At 39.8% G+C, this 14,536-nt stretch overlaps 1 long non-coding RNA gene across 2 annotated transcripts in view; it reads left to right on the top strand.

Moving 5' to 3' along the window:
- Window positions 1-11,431: 11,431 nt before the first annotated feature.
- The window catches only part of LOC140324312 (uncharacterized), a 29,067-nt gene continuing 25,962 nt past the window's right edge, over window positions 11,432-14,536 (top strand). For both annotated transcript variants that reach the window (XR_011919520.1, XR_011919521.1), the window contains exon 1: window positions 11,432-11,786. This is a non-coding gene — a long non-coding RNA (uncharacterized lncRNA). The remainder of the gene's footprint in view (window positions 11,787-14,536) is intronic.

The raw sequence follows: 14,536 nt of genomic DNA, 5'->3' as shown, positions 1-14,536 counted from the left end.
GTTAATTTCTGTCCGGATTGATTTGTCTAAAAGAGGTTCATTGTCTTTCATGAAAATTTATTTTACAGTTTAATATAATAGTACGAGTATATTAAAGTTTGAAACTCAAAATCATGTCAAAATGATAAATTAAATATTAAACTTTGACATGATTTTGTGTTTCAAACTTTATTATACTCATACTTATATATTATATTGTAAAATAAATTTTCGTGAAAGACCATATACCGTGTTTAGACATAAATCCAGTGTATTGCATTCAATATAGTTATTTTTTATTGAATGCAATACAAAATGATTTAAAATTCCCGCTCCGCCCCTAGCAACAGCTGTACGCACTGACGACACCGGGAACTCCCAGGGAACGTCCACACACTTTCCCAGGGACAGATCGGCGAAGAGGACGCGGCCAGGGGATGGCAGTACACTGGAGGATCCGATGGTAATACTGTGTTTCCCTGAAAATAAGACCTACCCCGAAAATAAGACCTAGCACTTTTCCCCCCAACCTGCCCTAATATAAGACCTACCCCGAAAATAAGACCTAGAAAAAAAGAAAAAAAAAAATACTCACCGAGCGGGAGACAGCGGGAGACAACGGGCGTACACACTCCGGAGCCGCACAAGCCGATGCTTGCCTTGTAGTTCCGGCTCCTGTCACAGGCGGAGTGATATTACATGCACTTCGCCTGTCAGAAGCCAGGAACTCGGCTCACGTCTTCTGATAAGGTAAGTTTTTTTTTTTATTTTAACCAGCACAATTACAGTATAAATAAAAAATAAATAAATAAAAATGTGAGCAATCATTGCCCCAGCCACATTTTGTGCTGATTTTAGGTTTGTAAGGACAAGCTGGCTGATTTAATACAGTAACAGTGCAAGAAGAGAAATGCTGAATTCAGTAACCAATACCGGTAGCAATGAATCAATGAAGAGTTTAATTTACAATTGGGTCACCATATAAAACTCTCAAATGTACATTGTTCTACATGAATATGGTAAGTGTTTTTTTTCATTAAAAAAGAGTATATAAGACCTACCCTGAAAATAAGACCTAGTGTGTTTTTGGAAGCCCAAAAAAATATAAGACAGTGTCTTATTTTCGGGGAAACACGGTAGTTTATTTTTTTTAGCTACCGCGAGTGTGGCTCCGGGTTACCGCTTCCAGCAGGTTTTTTTTTTTACCCCGAGCCACACTCAGGCTTACCGCTCAGGAGGTTAATGCACCTTCTCAGGCCAGCAAATGCTCCTTGGTAGCTATTCTAGAGGGGAGGGCTATCTGTCTGTCCCACCCACTCCTACTGGCCAATCTGATTGGCTGGACAGGATACTCCTGGGCTGTCCTGCCCACTATGACATAGTATCTTGACAGGTCAGGAATCGCTTGGTCTGTCCCAACCTAACGTAAACCGCAATAGTCATAGAGCAAACTTAAGGTAAAAAAAAAAAAAAAGTGGTCAAAATGGTAAACTAACCTGGAGTTCAGGCATTTCAAATCATACCATATTGGAATAAAATGGCCTATTATACAATACTTTATTTTATGATGAGATTGAAAGGTGTGAGACTTGGCTTTCTATGGATCTATAGTTAAAGGGCTCCTTGTTCAACATTTGCACACAGTCAGATTTACCCCCAACAATACCCCTTCCTAGTGCTCAATGTCCGTACTGCCCATTCTCCATTGACCCCTTTCTCTGTGTCTCATGTTTGTGGTCTTCAACTACACAAATCCTTTTTTTTTTTTTTTTATTTATTTATTTTATTTATTTTTAGGTTTACTTTTGGGTGTTCTACTATAACTGTTACAATATCCTATCCCTCCCGTTTGTTTTGTTTGGCTGTTACATCCAGCAGATGATTTAGAAACACTTGTAACTCTACCAACCCTGGTGCCCATCCAGCCGTGTTTCTTGGCCCATCTCCTGGCTTCTGTATACAGCAATCTGGGCGTCTGATCTCCCTTTCCATGTCTGATCCAGTGTCCCAACACCCTGTGTAAAGTGTATATCATTAAAGAGTGATATGGAACTATGCGTACGTGATGTGCGGCATGCGGTACCAGGAAAAGCTGGCACAGGGGCTTTGATTTATCCTTAACATTGTTTTTAGGATGAATGCCATTGTGACCTTTCTCCTGTCCTGTAATGTGTTAGAATGTGCTTGCCTAAAGGGTCAGTCTAACTAAATCCCTAGGGGATTTTGTGTTCCCATGTTTATTTATTTTTACCCTAGCGAGATCTGAACTGGTGGGGTTCTTTTATGAGGCAATTTAGGATTTGGCCTTCTAGTTTATGGCTGTCGTGGAAATATTTTTTTGGTCTGGCACGTTAATTTTTTTTACACTGTGAAATGTGGGCTGTGAGTTATCACAGACCTGTTCACTGTATTATTTTGTTTACCAACACATTGTGATAAATTAACAAGCAGGCCAGGGACAACGGGAATGGGAGGGAGAAGGGCTGGATGGGTGTTGGATGTCCTCCAGCCAGGAAATGAGGGATCTGTCTGATTTGCTGCAAGTTCTAATGCACACTGTGAGCTCGCATTGTGCCCAAAAATCAGAATAAGCAATTTGAATACAAGAGAGGAAACCCATACAACTGCAAGGAAGAAGAGCAAGTCCATCCAAATGCATGTGGACCAATTTCTTATGAGCAAATGTACGAAGAGGCAATTTTATTTGTCCATGGCGAGCAATCATTATCTTTGCATCATTCCTAGAATATTGACTGCAATAAAAAGGAGTTTTGGTTGTTTTAAGCAGCAACAATTATTTCTTTTGGCGAACTCTTCTTGGCTGCAGTAATGGGGGTTTTCATTTGGTTCCTCTTCCAAAAAGTCGCACCTATGTATGGACCTATTCTGCATCATAGAACGTCCGTCAGTAGGGTGACCCACGACGCTGATTTATTAAATCTCTCCTAGACTGGGGAAGATAGATGATTATAGAAGAACTTGGGTGATCAACAAACCTGAAACAGATCTGGTCCATGAATGAAAATATTTGCCTACTAGCAAATTCAATTTAATAAATCCATTCCAGGTTTCTAAATCACCCAGGTTCTCCCAGGATCGTCTATCTTTTCCAGTCTTGAAGAGCTTTATTAATGTTAGGCCCCATCATTTGGCGTTTTAATGATAAAATGATAAATCTTGCCATAATTAGGATTGCACACAGAAATAAGCATGGAGCCATTTCTATAACCACTGCGGGGAGCTTTGTGGAATATACAGCAGAGCAGAAAGTGATACAAATACACACGGTGTAGTAACCATGGCCAGCCAATCACATCTCACTATGCTGTATTCCACCCAGATTCTCAGTGCTAAAGGTTTCTGCATTCATGTATCTGTGATGACCACTTTGCTTTATTTCCTATTAGTTCCAATATGTTATCTGTATCCTTCATGTCTGTATTTTATTTAATATTTATTAAGTCTAATTTAAAGGGGATATTAATATTTGTACTCAATGTCTAGAAAATCTGTTACTAGAACATGTATATGATTTAGGTGGGTGACAAATCATTGGCTTGTCATAGATCCATCACGGCCCATGCAGTGTGCAGGTCCAGAATTTGCTCGTAATGTAGACACGCCCCCTTTTCTGATCCCACAATGTAATGTTGGTGCCTCGGCAGGCATTTTTAGTTGCAGTGGTGCAGGTCTATGCTGCAGAATTTGCTGTTTTGTGTTAGAGAAAAAAAAAAACAGAAAAATGTTGGGCTAAGCACCCCAAGTTATCCCCATTTGTGCCATATGTTCTTGTACAGAGGGAGTATGGTTCTCAATGCAGACATAACCTTCTGCAAACTATGAGATGTCTGTCATGCTAATCCTATAGCCCTGATTTATTAAAGTTCCCCACGACTGGAGAGAATACACTTTCACTAGTGAAGCTGGGTGATCCAGCAAACCTGAAATGGATCAGGTCCATGATTAAGAACATTTGCTAACAAATAGCTAATGACTTTTAGGAAATCCATTCCAGGTTTGCTGAATTACCCAGCTTCACTAATGAAAGTGTATCCTCTCCAGCCTTGGGGAACTTTAATAAATCAGGGCCATTGTCTTCAGCAGGTAGATCAGGAGTTGTGACTTCTCTCAATGGGCCTCACTTATTAAAGCTCTCCAAGTCTGGAGAGAATACACTTTCATCAGTGAACCTGGGTGATCCAGCAAACCTGGAATGGATTTCTTCAAAGTCAGTTGCTATTTGTTAGCAAATTTTTAATTTTGGACCAGATCCATTCCAGGTTTGCTGGATCACCCAGGTTCACTGATGAAAGTTTATTCTCTCCAGCCTTGGAGAGCTTTAATAAATCAGACCCAATGTTCTAATCTGCATGTCTCAGACAGCTAGAGCATTATTGGAAGTTCAGGAATGGCAAGCAACATTCACCTCTTAGAACAGGTTCTCTTTCACTACGAGGTCATGTCTTCTGCACAGGAAGCATTGCTTTGGGTGAACCCAGATGCCCCTTTTGTCATTAATGAACGCCAACATCTCGTCTGCAAGTGGTCCCGATATGCTTGTATTCATCCTTAATTATTTTTAGTTTTGTCTAGTTTGAACATTTTCCTTAATAAAATGAAACCACAAAACTTGTGTTTTTTAATTGAATGAATTGTGTTACAAATAGTAGATCTCTCTTAGAGTTCAGTTTTTTTCCAGAATCAGAAAGAGAAATACTGAACAGCAATAAAGACAACTGGCAATGCCACTCCTGTGTATACTCAAAGATAACCCTTCTATATAAAGTGAAAGTAAGTATATTTAAAAAAAAAAGACTAAGCTGCTCCCCCTATTTACTTACTTACTGCCGCAGAACCTGCTGGGATACATACATCAGGAATCGGGAAGAGGCTTCGGCTGCTCCTGTACATGCCCAAAGACTGAGCATACGCAGAAGGAGCTTTTCAGTTATTGAAAAAAATGGGGCCGATGTCATGCATGAGTATTGGGATCCGCACAACTACAGCAGGCTTTATCACCCGATCTTGCGCAGTGCAAAATCAGGTGACAGCCAGAAGACACAAGAAGAAAAAAGATAACAGCGCCTGGCACTTCCTCCGCGCCGGGACCGTATGGAAGACTCCATCTCCCAAGGGATCTGCAGAAGTAAAGGTAAGTGACTTTTTGTAACACACTATGGATTTATTTTTTAAGGTTATTTTTTTGAATATTTATTGATGTTTTTTTAAATGTGATACTACTTTGAATAATAGCAGTGATGGCTGCAGTTTGTGCCCTAGGTTTATACTTGAGTCAAAGCGTTTTTTTCTATTTTCAGGTAAAAGCAAGTAAATTCATTACAGTATGTTAGACCTATACTATGGATACTGTCGCCAAAAAAATACTACAGGGCAAGGGGCTAGTCATCTAGATTGCCACATATGCAGCTTCTGATTTGGGTTTTTATGGTATGGAAATTGATAATAATAAATTTAGCTATTTGAAGTGTCAACAGGAAAAAAAAGTGAACCAAGAAGCAGCATTTTGTTATCTGATTTCATTATAACTACGTGTGAGGTTTGGTGGATTCATGCCAAGATCCAGCACAAAAATTATTTTCTATATTGTATTACTTATATCTATGAGATATTTAAAGAAACTAAAAAATCACAGATTTGTCCATCTCATTGTATAGAATATAAACTTCCTGTGTTTGGCCGTTCCATCATCTCTGAATCACATTTGGCCTGCCAGCCCTGACGTGACTTTTTCAGTAAATTCCATCCCGGGAGATTCACACCCTCTCTTTCCCTCCGGCATTTCTCACATTCACCATTCCAGCTCTTTGATTCATAAGCAGCAGTTCCTTCTAATTCCAGGCAGCCAATCAGAACCTTCTCTATTAGAATGAATGCTGAGCACAGAGCCAGGTGCGGGGTACTTGGGTTCCTTTTTATTGCCCCTCCAGCTGGGGGCTATTTAATCACAACGGCCAATGATTTATTTGGATTCTGCTGTTCTTTATGTAACATTTATATGAAATGTATTTGATGCATGTGAAACATTTTTCAAATGGTTGCAAATTGTATTTGCATATTGTTAAAGAGAACCTGTCAACAGAGCTGTCATGACCAGATCATCCTTGACGTGCTGGGGGCGCTGTTGCTTGTTCCATGCATTTCCCTTGCCCCTCACTGCTTCCTCACCTTCGGAAGCCATAGACAATGAATGGGGGCAGTGGTTAGTGGTTCAGTGGCGCCCCCTGTAAAATGCACCAGCCGCTGGTAACTGTATGTGAATGCTTATCGTAACGTAGTCTTAGGACCAGTGTGACTCTGCATGCAATTGATGATGGGGAGATGACCACTGACTGAGTTGGATGGGAGTCAGGTAATGGGAGCCTTGGCTGTGACCTCTCTCCTCAGGGGCGTGGCTGGACAACCACCATAAGCTCCTCCCCCTCTTGTACTACACCAAGCAGAGCTCCTCAGAGGAGGGGCAAGAAGTCTGCACCCCTTTGTTGTCATAGCTTGCCCTCCCCAATAGTCTCTTGTAATTCAAGTTCTGGCCTGATTGGCTACAAACTAAATGGCCCCATAATGTTATTCCCATTTTACAAAATGTTGGTAGATCTAAAGAGAATTATCCAATTAGATTTAAACATCAATACCCAACTTAAACCTGATTCTTCTTGTACAAGCCCAGCTGTGACTGGTTCTCTTTAACACATGAGATACTTCCCTATAGCAATGAAGAAATGGAATATGCTGCGATATTGAACTCCCAGTGAAATCCCACACTGACGAGGTGAATGAACTCACTGACGAGGTGAATATCTGGCAGAGGAGTCCAAAAGGAAGTTTTTAGCAGAGCGGCTGTGCTGGGAAATTAGCAGCTGCCGTGTTAGGGAAACCGCTGGAGAATTGTGCAAGATACAAAATTACAACACGAGGAAGGAAATAAAAGTGCCAAAGTCAACAGCTTGAACTTTATTGCTTCTGTTCCGGTGTCTCCTTCTCTGAGTGAATGGATTCCAAGCATCAGGTATACGCAGAGTAACCCAATAAAAACCCAATTTATCACATTACACAGTACAGTAGTGCTGGAGGCAGCCATGTTGTATGGTTAGGTCTCTGTCCTGTTCAGAGGAGGAGCTGTGTAATGAGACATACAGCATTGTGTTCTTTGTCATTTTATCTGTCACTGGCTTTTCCTGGTTTGTTTGCACTGCAATTAGAAGAATATCTTCTTCTCTTCATACATCAGAGAAATATTCTACTTACAAGGGGATCCAAAGCTATGTACATGCTAAATTATTGTCAGCTAAGAAGAAAGAATATAATTACCCTGGGCAAAAATGTAGCATGTGTGCAAAGGTTCCCCAAGGGCAAACTACCATGGTGGCACAATAAAATGTGGGAGAATGCAGCAGGTTGTCTCAAGCTTGTCCTTCCATGGGGTATACATAGGGAGTTTCAAAGTGAGCCCCTACATGAGGGCCCTGGACCTTTTGCAGCCAACAGGGGCCCCACTACCTTTCCATCCTCACAGTCCCACTTTCCTTTCCGACTTCACTCCTCCAATGACGTACTAATGACTTCCTCACTCATAACCTTATCACACACACGGCTCCAAGACTTTTCTAGAGCTGCCCCGACTCTCTGGAAAAGTCTACCTCATCCTATTCGGCTTGCTCCTACTTTCTGCTCAAAACCTATTTTTTTCAAATTGGACTATCTGTCTTCTTCTGTCTTTCGAAACCGTCACTACTTCCCACCACTCCATATCTCCCCTTCTATTGTGTGTTACTTCCCTCACCTCCTAGAATATAAGCTCTTCGGGGCAGGGTCCTCTCCTCTTGTTTCACTGTCTGTATCTGTCTGTCATTTGCAACCCCTTTTTAATGTACAGCGCGTACATGTTGGTGCATGTTAATGTAACAGCGTAATATGTTGGTGCTATATACATACTGTTTAATGATAATAATAATAATAATAATAAAAAATAAAAATATTAATAACAAAGCCCAACATTTACAGGTTGAATTCAACCTGGCAGACTGAGGACATCTAGTGGTGGAAATCAGTTACTGAAAAGAAGTGCCAGAGAAAGTTTTTTTTGTCTTCTTGAACTACTAGGGAGCCATAGTTTTTTATTTTGCCCAGGTTATTTAAGAAAACCTCTTCCCTATCCCTATCACATTTAAAAAATACAAAAAATATTTTTATAGTAAATATACAATTTTCATAACAATGTTATAGTAATCATTTCTAAAGCTGACCTACCTTTATTTTATTGAAATATTTTTATTAAATTCTATTACTTGCTGCAAAAATCACTGCATAGCAAGGTACGTCTGTGTCCTATAGCAGTCACATGGAACAGGAGGAGAAGAAAAACATTTTCCAAGGAAATGTACTAGATAGTGTCCATGCTGTAAAATGTGTGTGCACCTCAAGAGGGGCCTGAACCCTGCAGATTCATTGTATCCTGAATATAAAGTATTATCTGTAGGAATTGGTGGAAATACTAGAGAACTGCATGTACAATAAATTATTTATAAAATGAATAAATAAGATTTTTAGTAATGTCCCCAGCTTGATGCAGTTTGTTCTGGGTTGGTTTCTAGGAATGTGCAGCTCTCACTCTCTGACTCACAGGTCAGACTTAAAAGGTTTAACACATGGAGAGTTTCCATTAGACAAGTGGGAGGCTGAGAAAAAAAAGAAGTGGGATTGGCTGCCCACTGCTGGATATAAAGTAGAACTACAATTTTCTAAAACTTTTTTTTTGCCTAAGTCATGACATTTTTAACAATATTATTATTATTATTATTAATAATTATTATTATTATTATTATTATTATTATAATAATAATAATAATGAACAGGATTTATATAGTGCCAACATATTACGCAGCGCTGTACATAAAATAGGGGTTGAAAATGACAGACAGTGACACAGGAGGAGGAGAGGACCTCGCCCCGAAGAGCTAACAATCTAGGACATTATAAAAAAGGGTGACAGGAAGAAAGTAGATGGTGGCGTTGGACAAAACAAAGAGCACCAGAAAGAAAAGGAAGGCCGAGACAGCGCGAGACCGACTGGGTCAAAAATATAAATGTTTATACATTCTTAATAAATGGGATTTATATAGTGCCAACATATTACGCAGCACTGTAGATTAAATAGGGGCATAAAATTTAGTTAAAAAAAATTACAAGTACAAATTTTTCAATTCAATTTGAAAAATTGTATAAATCACTGAAAGACTGATTTAAACATTTACTTATTGAATCTAATGTGACACATACATTTTGGATAAATGTTGGGTGAATCCAGGGTAAAAACATACATGAATTTATAATGGTTTTCACTGAATAGGGTTTAATTGATTCTTTGTTCCATGTAATCATTTTTTTAGTTGCATTATTTTATCATTTTTTTTAAATCAGTTTCTGTAATTATAATCATATGTGCTGGAAAAATTGAGTTTTGCGTGATTTGATTATTGCTTGATGTTTAATTATTAAACTAGCTTTAGAAGAATAATTAAGATTAAAAAACAAAGATTTTAAGTGTGAGATTCAGGATGCATTTGTACTAATCCCCATTGTATGCAGGAAGATAAAGGCATCGGGCGCCACCTGGTGGCTATTTAAAGATCAACCACAAGGAAAAAAAGATTTTGTACATCTGGTATTGAAGTTAGATCAGTGTTTCTTAATCTTTATTATATGGGGGAACCCTTGAAATAACTTTCAGGTCTTCAGGAAACCCCTTCTATAAATTCTATATCCACAGCCCACCGTATTTTATTATGATGTTCAGTGGGGAAAAATGCCACTTTTACAGATAGCAAAAAAAGATCATTGGTGTCACTTAAAATGACCTGAGAGTCACAAATTGCTCATTCTTCAAGGAACCCCCAGCAACCTCTGGAAGAACCCTAAGGAAAGTCAGGGTGAGATCAACAGAATTCTACAAGATGACCTCCAGTGGGCTACTTGTCTGCTGGTTTCTGAGCAAAATGTCAAGTAGGGTGGCAAGTGGTTTCAATGTCCTCTAATGGCAGGGGTGTCAAACTCTGTCTCACGGGCCAAATCTGACCCGCAACGTCCTTTTTTTGGTCCCAAAGGAATCCTAAATATGAATTGCAGTTGGCCCGCCACTGCATTGAAATAGCGCTGCTACTACAATTCCCGGCATCACTCGCGTCTATAGACCAGCGGGCTCCCTGCCTATGCGTGGCCCTGCATTGGACTGTTTTATAAGGCAGGGAATTGTAGTAGTGGTGCTATTTCAGTTTCAAGTTTGGCCCGTGACTTTGTCTAAGTTTTTTAATTTTGGCCCACTGTGTATTTGAGTTTGACACCCTTGTCTAATGGGAACTGTGCTCACAGCCTGACACATAGAACAATATATTTGTCAGGTTTGGTGCCAGGTTCAGTACTGAGCCCTATTATCAGTTGTAATAAAATTCACACAGGCTCAACCATTCTGTAATTTCTGTTTTTGATGTTAATTATCAGTGTGATGTGAATCAAACTTCATTAGTTTAATGATTTTTAATTTTCAATAAATAGTTTTTGCATTATTTGTTCAAAATGAATAACACAATCTTTGATCAATATAGATTTTCAACTTATTGAGATCTGATATGTGATCTTAGAGTTCCCTACTATATATATTTATATATAAGCCATGTCTCTATGTTTAAAACCTAATATCCACCCATTTTCCATTTAATATCCACCCATTTTTTTGTGGAAATCAGTTATTACCGAGCAATCATAATTCCTGCACCTCTCATACTCTACATTTCCTATCTTGTAGATTGTGAGCTCATTGGGGCAGAGTCCCCTTCACCTGGATTTCTTTGTAAATGTTTCATTTGTACCCTCCGTTATTCATTGTACATCCCTGCAATATATATTAGCGCTTTATAAATATAAGAAAATAATAATGAAAGGATAAATGAAGGTGCGACTCCTTAGGCTGCATACACGTGTTCAATTTTTGTCACTGGAAACGTTCTTTCAGGATTGTTTCCGGTTACAAGAGGAATGAATGAGCATTGTACATACAGCGCCGGTTCTGTTCTATGGAGAGGGGAGTGGGGAGAAGAATGAGTTAGCGGCACCCCGCTGTGCTCTTCTCCCTTTTATTGTATTGCAATTGTTCATCATCGGGTTCTCGTGGATCCATCAAGACATATCCATGAATGATGTCAGGTGACCGCTGTATACAAGTCAGATTCTCACCCGAGAATAGCCAGAATGTTCGTATCGGAAGAGAATCATCTGATGTGTGTACATAACTTTACGTCCAGTTACTTATCTGGGAAAACAGATTACTTTGGCCAATTTCTGTGAATGTTGTGTTAGTAGATAAGGGATTTCCAGGCAGTTCAGCATAGACAGGCTGTGTACCCCCCACCCCCACCTCCATATCACGCAATCGGCCAGCATGGTGAGGCCCTGTCTGCCTGTATTCAGCAGCAAAGAGATCGCCTGTAACTGCAATATTTGTTTGTATTAGACGAAAGCCTCTCTTCTACAAGACTCCTGGTTGGAGTTTGCCAAAATGCATCTGTGAGGAAGAGTCTTTGGTCTGATTAAACTGTTTGGTCTCAATGGAGGAAACCAGGGACTGCTCATCAACTGCCCAATACCATCCCAACAGTGAAGCATGGTGGTGGCAGCATCATGCGGTGGGGGTGTTTTTTCGGCAGTGAGAAATGGTCAGGGTTGAGGGAAAGCTGAATGTAACAAGGTACAGAGATATCCTCAATGAAAACCTGTTCCTCTTCCTTTGGGAATTGAAGGTACTGTAAATTTCTGGCTGTCACAGACTCTCTTCTAACCTGATAATGGTGCCCACTGCACTCTAAAGGCATCGGGACTATTATTTGATTTTACCTATAAGGAATTATCCCTGTGAATAATCCTTTTCAACTATTATGTTTTAACTTTCTCAACTAATCCCCTGAAGAAGCCCGAAGGTGAAACGGGTTGGGGCACTTTAAATGAATCTAGGAACTCTTCTGTCTAGTTATATGGTCTCATTTACCATGAAATTTGAATGGGACATGACTAATTAATAATACTGTAATTGACTCTCTTGTTACCTAATATATCTACTCAATCCTATATCTATAAATATATCTAGACATGCTGATTTAGTAAACCCCAGCTTTCCTTTGTCTATTTATGGTACTGTATATTTCCCCAAAGGATAATGGATGGGATCTAATCCCTCCCGATTCTTTTTAAAACCAGAATAAAGCTTTGGCTATACAGTACATAAACGTTAACTATCTGGAGACCAGTTTATATGAAGTTATCATAGCATTATGATGCGAGATGGATAATAATACACCCAGTTGTTGTTTTTTGTGTTATTTATTTAAGAACATACAATCTATCATATAAACTCTATTTCACATTTTACGGTTTGCATCACAGAATTTACTTCATTACTTTCAGATTACGATTGTACACGGTACTAATATCACACAGTTATAACATTCATATAAAACATAATTACAATGTAATGACAATGACGGGTCCTTTGTGGCAACTCATACCTATTATTACATATATGATGTTACATACAACATAGGCTGATGTGATTCAAATATGTGTGTGTATATTTTATACATCACTGTGTGCACCATGGCTGAAAAGGAAGATTTTCCCAATCACCCATCACTGGGAACCGGAAAATGAAGCTATTGGGTCAATATGGGCATCAGAAGTCTGAAGCTCTGGCTTCTGAACTTTATATTAGAAATGTTTGGTTTGCATCATGTTCATTGGGAATGCTAAAAGCTCTTGAGAAACTACAAAACCCACACACTGGGATTGGTCATTGGTTTCTAAGGTCAGGCAGACATACAGCCCTTAGCTGTTGGACTTTTAATACTTGATAACAATTGCAGCAATATCATCATTATCGGGGAGAATTAGGCTTGGGGTAGCAGAGCATTTGCTCCCGGGTCCAGTACGATTATAGAGTACAGTTATACTTGTGGGGCCGATGCTGTAAGATCTCAGGCACTGCTGCTTTTTTCTGTTCATCTAGGAGATTTGGTGATCCCCCTACTATGCTGATCACTGTTCTCCTTGCTGGAATGAAAGCTGTACCTGGGACCTGCGGTGCCAAGATCACTTTACTTCTGGATCTTTCATTCTGTAGATCTGTGTCTCCTGCTGATTTCATATATTCACCCGCTAGTTATCCCCTCACTGGTCAAGTCCTGCACGATGCCCATAACTTTGTTAATATTTGTCATCATTGTTGTTTTATTATACTTCCTAAATATTTTGAAATGTCTTTTATGCCCAAATGATAATTAACAAATTTTTACTTATAAACTTGGGGTCAATCTACAAGAGGGAACTGTTCACTATGAAACATTTGCATAAATATGACAGTTCATGGAATCTACACTCGCGTGCCTCCAATCAGCTGTGACTGTAAGTTTCCACGCTCCCCGGGCTGTACTTATCAGCCTCGTGACCGTGGGAACTGAACTCAGATGAACTCTCAATAGAGAAACTCCATTGAAAGTTTGCCTGCAGTGACAACTGATTGGAGGCACTCGCGTGCCTCAAATCAGCTGTGACCGCAGTTCCCACGGTCACTAGGCTGTACTTATCAATGATAAGTAGAGCCTGGTGACTGTGAGAACTGAACTCAGATGAACTCCCAATGGAGAATCCCCATTGAGAGGTCATCTGGAACTCGCCTGCAGTCACAGCTGATTGGAGGCACTCAAGTACAACCCGGGGAGCGTGGCACGTATCAACTGAGGGAGCGTGGGAACCTTCAATGGAATTTGAGAAATCAGTTCATCAGAAGTTTGGGGAAATTTTGGCGAGAATGTCAGAGGCATTCTTGCTCATCCCCACTCCCGGGATACCTACATCACACATCCCAGGAGACTCCTGGCTGCGCCTTCTACGCATGCGCTATTTCAAGTATGTGCAGAAGGGGCCTTTTTCCACTAAGGGGTAAGAGATGCCGATGTCATGCATGCACAGTGAGATCGGTTCTCTTTTTTTTCCTCTTTAGAGCGGCTACGTTACCCAATCTTGCACCTGTGCAGTGCGAGATTGGGTGACGTAACAAGAGGAACAGAAAAAAAAGACAGAAAATGGCGGTGCCCCCTCAGCACCAGGGTGGAAAAGAATTCCAGGACGGTGCGGGACCAGATCGAGGTCCAATGACTTTGAGGGATCTGCAGGATTAAATTTAAGTGTGATTTTTTTATTTTCACTTTAGTTCTGCTTTAATCCTTTAGAGCAGTGTTTAAATATTCCCTATAATTTTTCTGGACATCGTAGGAAATAGTTAAGATCCTTGACATTTGTGTTGCAATTTGTAGATTTTCCTTCACTTTCTGTACTGCAGATACGACAAAAAGAAGAAGTAGGAAGAAAAAAAGAGAAGTAGATCTCATCTTAGCTGTCACTATCACACAAAAAAAGATTTCTACTTTATTTCCTTTTGATCGGCAAATCAAAAGTGCTGCCTTTCCTTTTCTTGCCCTGGACAAATAAAGGGGGTCAA

This window comes from Pyxicephalus adspersus, chromosome 1 (assembly GCF_032062135.1).
Source record: "Pyxicephalus adspersus chromosome 1, UCB_Pads_2.0, whole genome shotgun sequence".
NCBI classification, from domain to species: Eukaryota; Metazoa; Chordata; class Amphibia; order Anura; family Pyxicephalidae; genus Pyxicephalus; species Pyxicephalus adspersus.
Note: the sequence above shows the minus strand (reverse complement) of the source record. Positions and strands in the feature narration are given on the sequence as shown.